Source organism: Carya illinoinensis, chromosome 3, assembly GCF_018687715.1.
Source record: "Carya illinoinensis cultivar Pawnee chromosome 3, C.illinoinensisPawnee_v1, whole genome shotgun sequence".
NCBI lineage: Eukaryota > Viridiplantae > Streptophyta > Magnoliopsida > Fagales > Juglandaceae > Carya > Carya illinoinensis.
In genome coordinates this window covers 20490035-20502647 of record NC_056754.1, presented here as the reverse complement: position 1 = coordinate 20502647, position 12613 = coordinate 20490035, and positions in this window count along the sequence as shown.

Genomic DNA, 12613 nt, shown 5'->3' with positions numbered 1-12613 from the left:
TTTGGCCATTTAAAACGTATTGTTTAGATAGTATTTTTAACCTTTCAAAAAAAAAAAAAGACAGTATTTTTAATGTGACAGAACCATATCATACTATATGTCTTATCAAAAAATTAAAATGCAAACACAATAAGATTGAGAAAATCTAATCATTAGAATTTTTTCAAATTTTAACCCAATATATAATAAACAATTTAATTTTTTTAAATCTTAAAATAATAATAATATTAAAAAATAATATTCTAACAATATTTTATTCAACTTTCATCTCAACATCAAATCCAACCGTAGTTTTATTTTATTTTATTTTTTGTATTTACTTCTTTTTTGTTTGAATATAAGTTTTTTGTATTTTTTCATTTTTAATAAATCACATGACATTACGTTATGGTGTGACGTTAAAAAAATTATCCGAGTGGTAAGTTTCAAATAGCGCAATAGTGCTATTCAATATATACCTACGAGTAGGAGCGTGTAAATTTTGTAGAAGCCTTAGTTCATTTTCTTACCAGCCTTAGTTTATTTAAAGATCTTAATCTATCTTATTTTTTGAAAAATGATTATATGAAACTTATACATATTACCTAAATTTATAATAAAATTAATTTTTTTCGTATTATGAAATGAATTGATAGCATCGTAAACGATGTTGAAGTGATAAATACTTATATTAGTTTTTATTTTATTTTTTTTTATTTGAGTTATGTAAGGGATGTTAACATATCTATTTTGCCTAACTCAAAAATCTGAAAATCTTTATTGGCTTTTTAAATGTCCATAATGAGTTACTCAAAAAAAAAAAAAAAATTGTGCATAATGACCATTGAGCCCCCATAAGAGAGACAAATTGATGGGCTAATGCTACTCTCAAAATTAATCCCTAATACCAAAGTAAGAGTATACCCAAAATAATTATTGAAGGCTGCAGCCCAAGTCCTTATCCACCTAAGTTAATATAATTTTCTTTGAGTTGGATTATTCAAATGAGATGAATAATACTATGTATAATCATGTAGTGCGCGAGTATCATGCAGTCGTTTTGAAAAAAAGTAGAATCTACTATTAAAAAATTAATTTTTTAATGTAAATCCCTTATAATTTATTCATTTTTTTCAAGTGATAGGGAGGTATTTTCGCACTCACAACTGCAAGTATCATTTTTTAAAATTTAATTATTTGTTTAAATTAAACAAAATAATTCAGTTTTCTCAAAATTTATAGGTCATCAAAGTATGTGTAAATGGTGCACATTGAATTTGAATTATTAGAGAATTTAGGTTTCTTCCTTCAAGGAAGGATCTTGCACGTGGAATTGGATTAGTTGAACTGTTTGTTACCTAACTCGCTTATATACTTTCAATGAGTCCAACCATGAAATGCTGGCATTTCTATTAAAGATTGAAAAAGGTGAATGCCATTTAGTATTTACAACAAGGAGAAGAATGGAATCAAATGATGCTATTTGCTTTATCATTTGCTATTTGCTTTAGAAATTTGTTGTGACAGCCTGACGATGGAGCAGCTTACGCCATGCTTCAAACTAACAAAATATACGCATGATCAATGCTTATGTTATAGGGAAACTTTAATGTCACATCTAGCATGCCTTATGTGTTTGGTCATTTTGATAACACCATCCATTTTAAGTTGTAACTTTTTTTAAAGGTAAAAAATATATATACATTCTCGGTTTATTTGATCTCATTTTTTATGTCTATCTCAATATCCCTTCTTTCTCCCCACTTTATCAGTGGCTCGAGCTTTATGGTCTAAAGCTTGAGCTAAAGAGGTGGACGAAGGAGAAGTGAGAAAATTAAGAATGTATAATTGAAAATGAAATGAAATGAAGTTGATTTTGCTATAAGGTGGGCCCAAAACTTTAGTTTTACATCAAAAATTTTTAATCACTTTAATTAAGATCAAAGTAACTCAAAGCATGAAAAGCGTCGTGTACTTTTTTCCCATCATATATGGCAACATCGGCAAACTTTTACTACTTTATATAGAAGTGTTAAAAAAGAGGAGAGAAATTAGTGGATAACCACTTGCAAGTTGTTAAACATCGCCTCCTATATATCTTAGCAAAAGAAAAAGGAAAGTCTAACGCACTGGAGTTTTTTGTTTTTTGTTTTTTGTTTTAATTACTTGTATTTTTACTTTTTTTTTTTGTTAAATATTCTTTTTAAGTCCTTTTGTATTGTTTTTTGCCTACACTAAATCTTTTCCTAAAAACCCAAAACCTAAACTATTTTGGAAGCGATATTGGGACTGAAGAATTTCATTTTGCATTATTCTTTTGGGAGAAAGTGAAATGCATTACAAAAAAAATTGGTTTCTTGGAAAAAGATACGTGGGGCTGTTGAAGACTAGGGTGGTATGGGCATAAAGAATTCATATGATGTCATAAAAGCTTTGCAGTGCAAACTTGCTTACAATCTGATAGGTTCAACCTCTCTTTGTAAGGCAGAAGTATTTTTCTAATGTTGTATTGTTGTAATCAATTTCAGCAAGACCATCGCATTTTCATATTTGGAGATCTATATGTGTATATCTGCCATTCATACAATCTAAAAGTCACTCGAATTAGAAGTGGTAATATCAGTTTTTGGCATGATGACTGGAAGTGTAATGGGTCCATTGCATCCTTGGGTTTTCCTGTCACTTTACCAAATAAGAAATTAAATGATTTATGTTCTACAACTGGTTGGTAGAGAGATAAGCTTGAAATTCTTCAAAATCCTTATTGATACATCATGTTCTTAACTTCAAAAAAAAAAAAAAAAGCCAAGAGGTGGTGATGATGATAGTTATTGGAAGCATACAGATGATGGTAAATTCACTACTCAGACAATATGGACCATTCTTAGAACCCAACATTCTTGATTTTCTGTTACTAAATATATCTGGAGTAAGAGTCTTCCACTGAGAATTTTTATTTTTGTTTTTGTATGGAAGCAAACTGTGGAATAATGGGGCAGTTTTGGACATAAATGTTCAAAAATGTGGCATAAGCTTGGCCTCTAAGTGCAGTTGTGGCTACAAGGTTGTAGAGTCTAATTTACATATTTTTAATGATTGCGATCTTGCTATATTTGTATGGCATCACTTCTCACATATTTTTGGCATCTTATATCTTCCTGCTTTGGGTGTAGAGATAAATTGCTAACTTGGTGGTTGGTTTTACATGAAACAAATCATATTCATATAATTGCTCAATTAGTTCCCTGTTTAATATTTTGAGAATTGTGGCTAGCAAGAAACTCAGCCAAATATGAAGGTATAATCAAGCCTACTTCTTGCATTATTTGAAAAATTGCGAAATGGTTGCATGAATTAAATCTGATGACTAAACCATCAAGGAGCATAAAAAGGTTGGATGATGTTTCTATTTTAAATTTCTTGAGAACTCCATTGCTAAAGACTAAACTGAAAAAGTTTAGTTTAATTCGTTGGTTGATCCCCCTATTAATAGAATGAAAGTTAATATCGATAGGGCCTTAAAAGGGCAATCCTGGGCTTGGTAGTTGTGGTGGTATTATTTTGAATCATTATAGGCAGTTAATACATGGGTTCTCCATTCATTTGGGGGTTGGTACAAATATTTTTGCAGAAATTTTTGCAGTTAAAGCTGGTCTTTCTTTATGTTACCAGCTTGGTATTTATGATGTCATGGTTGAATCTAATGCATTGCTGGTAATTAACTGGTATAGAAATAGGAAAAGCCCCTACAAGTATGTGAATATTTGGGAGGATATACTTGACTTTAACAAGTTTATACATTTTGATGTGTAGCATATATACAGAGAAGGTAAAGTTATGGCTAATGGATTAGCTAATCTTGAAGCTTCAGGTATTACTTTGTCTTTCTCTTCTATTTTATAATTACCTAAAAATTTGTATGGAATTTTTGTTATTGATAAATCTAGTTTCCCAAATTTTAGATGGAAATAGTTCATTTGGATATTTGCTTTATTTCTAATGTAGATACTTTGGAACAATTAATGCAAGTAGTAGTTTTTTTTTTTTTTTTGTTTTTTCTTTAGAATGATTTACAAGAGCTTTGGTTTTGAGATTTATGTAACCCTCAAATCTCTTACACCAATTGTTAAATGTATTCATCTGCCAGAAGAGATGACTATTAATAAAATTAGAGGTATTGTCCTCTTCTAAAAAACAAATTGACTTCCTTTCCTAATTGTTATACATTGATTCATAATTGCAACCTATCATGATCAAGGAAATATAGATCAAATTACCTATTGAAGACATCTGTTCTAACTCATGGTATACTTGGAAAATACATGGAACTATTAACCAAAAACTATATTATAACTTAGTACATTTCTGTCTGTAATGTAATGTGTTGTGTCCCAATTTACCAGTACGATTTCCTTCCATTCCTCTTTTTAGCACCTATTCCATCGTACTAGCAGATAGCTTAAAAAATAAGCAGCCCATATATACACTTCCCACGTCTAGTGCTAATTATGTTTGCTAAAATACAATAAAAGTCAAAAATCCGGCCAGCTAATCCCATATACAGGGTTTCTATCAATACTTATTTTCATATTTTCTTCAGTTTAAAGCTAAAATTATTTGCAATGTTCAAGTTGCTATAAGCGCCAAACCTTCGAGGTTACCCCCCATGATGTTACTCCACGTCATGGAAGTTTTGTTACCGATTTAGAATATATATATACATATATATATATATATATATATATGTTTGTGTATGTACCCTTGATTACGCCCAAAGAATAACACGGTAGTTGTAGCACAGCTTTGGGGTATCGATTCCACAGGGAGACAAATTAAAAGAATAGCAAGAGGAACAAAGAAATTAAAGAAAAAAATATTAAATAAGTAATAGAGAACAAAGATTAATTTTAAATGTAAATTCAAGTGAAGCAAAGTGATTAACAGAAAAATTACTCAAATTTAACAAACAGTAGAGCGTCAGGAATCCCTTGCACAAATCTGGTATTTTAATTATTCTTAATTCATTGGATAACTCAATTAGGAACTCAATTCCCACAATTCCCAATCGGAAGGTATAGATTTATAAACCAGACTTAAATCAAATGTAACCCTTTGAAAAAAACATTCACCACTTTTAAAAAACGTGAATTACTACCCCTATTGATAAAATCCAATGACGACAATATACTCAGGAAGCGATATTGCAGCAAAAAATTAAATCAATATAGATAAATAATTGATCCAAACATAATCAAAGAACTAATCCATTCAATAGAAAAAGCATGACTGAATCCATAAACACAATAAATTCTATGATTATTCGGAGAAGAAAACATCAACGATGAATTGAGAATGATAAAACAAAAGAGTTTTAGCAATTGAAAATCAAATACATGAATTAAGAATAAATTAGAAATACCATCTAATGTGCAAGTTCATCCCTAACCCTACTTGAGAATTTAGCTACCCATAAATATAATGGACAACAAAAATCTCTAGAGAAAACTGAAGCGAACAGTGGCCATGGAAGTGATTTTCTCCTCTCTTCAGATCTGCCTCTTGTGCCTCTTCCTCCCCTCCATTTCGTGCTAATGATATGCTTATATAGGGTAAGAAATAAACCCTAATGTCCTCTTGATTTCCGCATAAAACAATGCCTAAATTTTAGGACTTATCTTGGCAGCCACGTACAGCCTTCAGGAGTTCGAATTTGGAAATCCTTATTAGAGACAAAGTTATATCCCTTTAAGATAGCTTTCCAATGCATCAAGAATCGCATCAATCCGATATATGAGTAAAAAGATACAGTCAAAAGACTAAAGTATGTCCAGACTGTCTCCTAACGAATTTCGGACTTTGACTTCTTGTGGTTTCATTTTGTGATTTTTTTCTTTTTCTTTTCTTCCAAATTGCTCTCAAACCCCATGAATGTCCTCCTTTGAATTTGGCTGGGCTTGACTTGCTCTTTTATAAACTCTGAAATTAGACATAAAAAAACTGTTTAGGAGTATCCCAACGTAAATAGAAATTTAATTTAAGAATACACATTAATTCCTATGATTTCTATTCACATTTTAGTATTTTAGTCCAATAATAGGGTATATAGAGTGCACTTTCGCACACTCATCACGCCCCCCAACTTACTCATTGCTAGTCCCTAGCAATTTTCATGTCAAAACAACGAAAGAGACCAAAGAAAATCACACATAAAGGCCATCAAGTCACACTTTCCAGATTCACATATCAAAACAATATAAGGAATCCAATAACCCATCAAGATCAATCCACCTATAGCAATCCACAGAGTGTGTGTGTTCTCCAAGCCATAACCATCGTACCACTAATCTTGACGCATGCAACATCAAGACCATCTTAAGCAAAAGGTTCAACTCCATAACTCACGGGTATAATAGTGTTTCGTGTAAGGGCTCTCTCTATGGAGTTGACAATGGGTGTATACACACTCTCATGGAAAATTAGGCAATTATGTACAAGCAACAAGCAAACATTGATCTTATGGTAGGAACACTAACAAATGAGACTTCCATCAATCTTTTCAACAGCTTATTTAGGATCAGAATGGTCAACACAAAAGGTTGTAATGTGGCTTGGTTTTGGGGTTATATGAAAAAAAAGGATGAAAGGGATTCAAAAACTTCCAAGTACATACAAAGGAATTTTATTAAATATCTCAATAGACCACACTTCTCACTTAATATACTCTCCAACTTTTCAGATCATCAAATAATAATGTTTTTCCTTCTTCTTCCTTTTTTTTTTTCAACAATTTGATGGACAAACACATGCCACTTTTGTATTCTTTCCATCTATACTAACTTCTTTTTTTTTTTTTTTTTTGGAACTTACTCAATTGAACACTTTGCAACGTGTACTCTTCTCTTTTTTTCCGTCGTCTTCTTCTTCTCTTTTTTTTTTTTTATTTGAAAATGATAAAATTAAAGAAAGAAAATACAAATTCCACACCTAGTATACACTTGGAAGTAAAAAGGGTAAGAAAATCTGTATATAGGTTATACTCCAATGTGGAGAGGCATGGATGATATGGGCATATGAAAAGAAAAAGCTACAAGTGTTTTATTGGCTCAAAGTTGGCTACTAGGGGTCTATGATGGAAAGGATAGCTTGAAAGGCTCAAACGTTAATCCTAAGTTGACCTTCGTCATATCCCAAGTATATCCACCATTGTACTGCAAACCATGTAATGATATTCTCAAAAGAAGTGCCCAATTCAACAGATCAATGAACGCTTATCATAATTTACTGCATTTGTATGCTCTCAATCCTCTCCAAACTCACATGAAAACTTAAGCAAAAGAGTTCTCTAGCTACATGTGTCAAACCACCATCTTACCACAAAACTTGGATAAGTGCATTAAGGATTCTGTGAATGTTTCAGCAAAAAATGATCTGGTGGGTTTGGTGAATTCACGAAGATGGCTATGAATGAGAATGAGTACACATGTGAAAATGATGCACATGTGATGCAAATTAAAAAAAATTGACACATGAAAATATGCCACAGAGTTCCAACAAGCATTTTAAAAACTGAATTTGCACCACCACCCCCCAACTTAAATGAAACATTGTCCTCAATTTTTAAGAATCAAAATTGAATGGGGAGTAACTGAAAATGGTAGAATACACCTGATGAGTGATGTGGGTAGCTCCCTAAACACCAAAGATGGTAATCTGAAATGACGAAATGAAACTATTCTGCAATCAAAAACAAAGAAAACAACAGCAAACAAAAAGGAAAAGAAAGAAAATAAGAAAAAACAAAAACAAAACAAAGCAAAACAAAATAAATAAAGAAACACATACCTTGGTGGTGTGGTCAAGGTTGATAGACTGGATCCACAAGTGGAATGTCTTCCACTTCCGGAACTTGCCTATCAATTAATATTTTAAGGCGTTGACCATTTACTTTAAAGATCCGACCATCCTTAGGATCTTCTATTTCTACCGCCCCATTTACAAAAACATTCCTTACTAAAAAGGGGCCAGTCCACCTAGACTGAAGTTTTCCTGGGTGCTTATGGAGTCTAGAATCATATAAAAACACTCAATCATTAAGCTTAAACGTTTTTCTCAAAATATTTTTATCATGAAACGCTTTCATTTTAGCCTTATAGATTCTAGAGCTCTCATAAGCATCATTTCTCAACTCCTCTAACTCGGTCAACTGAAATTTTCTAAGCTTACCTGCTTCTCCCATATCAAAATTGAAATGCTTGATAGCCCAATAAGCTCGATGCTCGAGCTCCACAGGTAAGTGGCAAGGCTTCCCAAAAACAAGCCTATAAGGTGACATACCTAAGGAAGTTTTGAAAGCTGTACGATAGGCCCAAAGCGCATCAACTAGTCTTAAAGACCAATCTTTGCGATCTGGATTGACCGTTTTTTCTAAAATTTGCTTAATTTCTCTGTTTGCAAGTTCTACCTGTCCACTTGTCTGGGGGTGGTAGGCAGTAGAGATCTTATGTACCGCCCCATATTTTTTCATCAAAGTCTCAAAAGAACGGTTGCAAAAATGTGTACCCCGATCACTAATGATAGCACGTGGTGTACCAAATCGAGATAACACATTCTCTTTGAGAAATTTGATTACCGTCCTATTATCATTGCTCCTGCAAGCTGCTGCCTCTACCCATTTTGACACATAATCTACTGCCACAATAATATATTGATATCCAAAAGAATGAGGAAATGGTCCCATAAAATCAATGCCCCAACAATCAAAAATTTCAATCACTAAAATTGGGTTTAAGGGCATCATATTACGACGGGATATAACTCCTAACTTTTGACACTTTTCACATGAGCGACAATAAATGTTTGTATCCTTAAATATGGTGGGCCAATAAAATCCACACTGCAGAATTTTTGCAGCGGTTTTCTTCATTGAAAAGTGGCCCCCACAAGCTTGAAAGTGACAAAATTCCAAGACGCTAGCAATCTCTTCATCAGGGATGCAACACCTTAAAATTTGGTCAGGGCAGTATTTGAAAAGAAAAGGATCATCCCAATAGAAATTACGTACCTTAGTTATGAACTTCCTCTTGTCCTGAGCACTCCAATCCACCGGTATCTCACATGCAGCCAAATAATTCACAATATGAGCAAACCATGGTAGAAAAGTAATAGATAGTAAATGCTCATCGGGAAAATCATCCCTAATTGGCAGGTGGTCAGAGGTGTCCTCAAATGTGAGCCTCGAGAGATGGTCAGCCACTACGTTCTCCACTCCTTTCTTGTCTTTGATGGTGATGTCAAATTCCTGCAAAAGTAAAATCCATCGTATTAATCGTGCCTTAGCATCCTTCTTTGTAAGAAGGTACTTAAGGGCTGCATGATCCGTAAAAATAATAATAGGAGAACCAATCACGTAAGCACGAAACTTATCCAAAGCAAACACTACAGCTAGCAACTCTTTTTCAGTGGTGGAGTAATTCATCTGAGCATTATTTAGAGTTCTACTAGCATAGTAAATGACAAAAGGCTTTCCCTCCCTTCGCTGTCCAAGTACAACACCTACAGCAAAATCACTTGCATCACACATAATCTCAAAAGGTAAAGTCCAATCAGGTGGCTGCATTATGGGTGCTGAGGTAAGCTTGCTAATTAGCGTTTTAAAGGCCTCTTGACAATCTTGTGTCCACTCAAATGGGGCATCTTTAGCTAGGAGGTCACATAGTGGTCTAGATATGGTAGAAAAATTCTGTATGAACCTCCTATAAAAGCCCGCATGACCAAGAAAGGATCTCACGTCCTTTACTGTCCTAGGTGTAGGCAACTTAGAGATTAATTCAATCTTAGATTGATCTACCTCTATCCCCCTAGAAGAAATAATATGCCCTAACACAATACCTGAAGGTACCATAAAGTGGCATTTTTCCCAATTCAAAACCAATTCCTTCTCCTCACAGCGAGTCAACACCCTCTCTAAATTCAATAAGCATGCATCAAAAGTAGATCCAAAAACAGTCAAGTCATCCATAAAAACTTCCATGCAATTTTCAACCATGTCACTAAAAATGCTCATCATGCAACGTTGAAAAGTAGCAGGTGCATTACACAATCCAAACGGCATTCTACGAAAAGCATAAGTACCTAAAGGACAAGTGAAAGTGGTTTTATCCTGGTCTTCTAATGCAATTTCAATTTGATAATAACCAGAATAACCATCCAAGAAACAATAGAAAGGATGACCAGCCACACGCTCAAGAATTTGATCAATAAAAGGGAGAGGAAAATGGTCTTTCCGGGTGGCAGCATTCAATTTTCTATAATCAATGCACATCCGCCACCCAGTCACAAGTTTTGTAGGGACTAGCTCTCCTAAGTCATTTTTCACCACAGTAACACTTGACTTCTTAGGAACAACCTGTGTAGGACTTACCCATTTACTATCAGCAGTAGGATATATGATTCCTGCATCTAATAGTTTCAACACTTCATTTTTCACCACTTCTTTCATAGTAGGATTAAGCCTACGCTGGGGGTCTCTACGAGGGCTAGTTCCTTCCTCCAAATTAATTTTATGAGAACAGACCAGGGGACTAACACCTTTTATATCAGCAATGCTCCAACCTAAGGCTGACTTATGCTCACTTAGGATCCGAATTAATTTCTCACCTTAAGACTCAGACAATTCAGATGAGATAATAACAGGAAAGTATCACCTGGACCAAGGAAAACATGCTTTAAACCCTTAGGCAGAGGTTTCAGTTCAACTTTGGGTGCTTCCACACTTGAAGGAATTTGCTTTTCCTCTCTCTCAGGCAACTCCTCAAACTTCGGTTGCCAGGCCCGAGTGCCATAATCCTGAGTTCTATCAAAGATAGCACAAATATCAACTACATCAGATGGATTACTAATAGAATCAAACTCAGAATTAACAAGAAAATACTCAAGGGGGTCAAAATCATGAGCTATAGAAACTCCCTTTTCTATGAGTGAGTCAATCATGTATGTCTGGTGGCTCTCGTCATCATCTTCTGGCTGTCTTGCAATATGGAAGATATTCACCTCGAGAGTCATGTTTCCAAAAGAAAGCTTCATGAGCCCATTCCTGCAATTAATAAGAGCATTAACAGTGGCAAGGAAAGGCCTACCTAAAATCACAGGAATTTTAGAAGTAGTATCAACAACAGAGCTAGTGTCAAGGATTAGGAAATCAACAGGATAATAAAATTTATCAATTTGAATTAGAACATCCTCTACCACACCCCGGGGTACTTTGACTGAACGGTCAACCAATTGTAATACCACAGTGGTTGGTTTGATTTCTCCCAACCCCAACTGCAAATAAATAGAATATGGCATTAGATTCACGCTAGCTCCTAAATCTAGCAAAGCTTGCCCAAACTCATGATTTCCAATGTTGCATGCAATGATTGGGCAACCAGGATCCTTGTACTTGGGAGGAATCCGCTGCTCAATTAGAGCACTAACTTGCTCTGTCAGAAATGCTGTCTTCTTAACATGATGCTTCCTCTTGACTGTACACAAATCTTTAAGAACTTTTGCGTAAGTAGGAACTTGTTTAATAACATGCAAAAGAGGGAGGTTAATTTTTACCTGCTTGAGATTCTCCAAGATTTCATTGTTAGGATCCAAAGTTCGCTTATTCAGTTTTAAAGCTTGAGGAAATGGTACCTTAACTGGGCTCTTTATTACCTCGGCTTCTTTGGGCAGCTCGGCACCACTATTGCTTTGATCCTCTTCCACATCCTCTAATTTGTTCGTTGTTGGGATGTGTAATGACTTACCACTTCGTGTCACAATGGCATTCACATCCTTCAAATTCTCTTGTGCCATGTGTTGACCATGGGGTACGAATTGAGCTTGAGAAGGAAACTTACCTCGCTCATTCATACTCAAGGAGCTCATCAATTTGGACACTTGGCTTTTTATCTCCTTATTTTCTTCAACAACCTGCGTAATCAAAGATTCAAACTTTTGGTTAGTCTTACCTTGTGCCTCAATAAAAGCATGTAAAGTATCTTATAAGGGGCTCCTAGAAGATGAAGGTGCATGATATGGTGTAGGATATGATCTAGGGAGTTGTGCAGGTGGCTGGTTTTCAGACTTCCAGTTAAAATTGGGGTGATTACGCCACCCCGGATTATAGGTGTCAGAGAAATGTGTAAAAGGCTTCTTGTACATACCTAAGGCATTACATTGTTCCTCATATATTCCTCTCATCTCAGCCAATGTGGGACACTCTTGGGCAAGGTGATCTACCCCACCACATACAAAACATGGTCCAAAAGACTCTGCATGATTAGCCACGTGTGTTGGCTTTAAGTCCTTAGTCTTCAATGCCTCTAGCTCTCTAGTGAGCATCTCAACCTTAGCTTTTAGGTTATCTTCTTCCCTGAGATGGTAAATTCCACCACCATTTAGGTTTCCTGCAGGTCGTGACCTATTTGTGCTCTCAGTAGCACTAGGTCCAGTCCAAGTGTGAGCTTTTTCAGCAAGCTCATTGAGGTATTCTATGGCTTTATCAGGATCTTTCTGTAAGAACTCACCATTACACATCATCTCCACAAATTGACGCTCTCTAGGTGTAAGTCCCTCATAAAAATAGCTCACTAAGCGCCAATTCTCA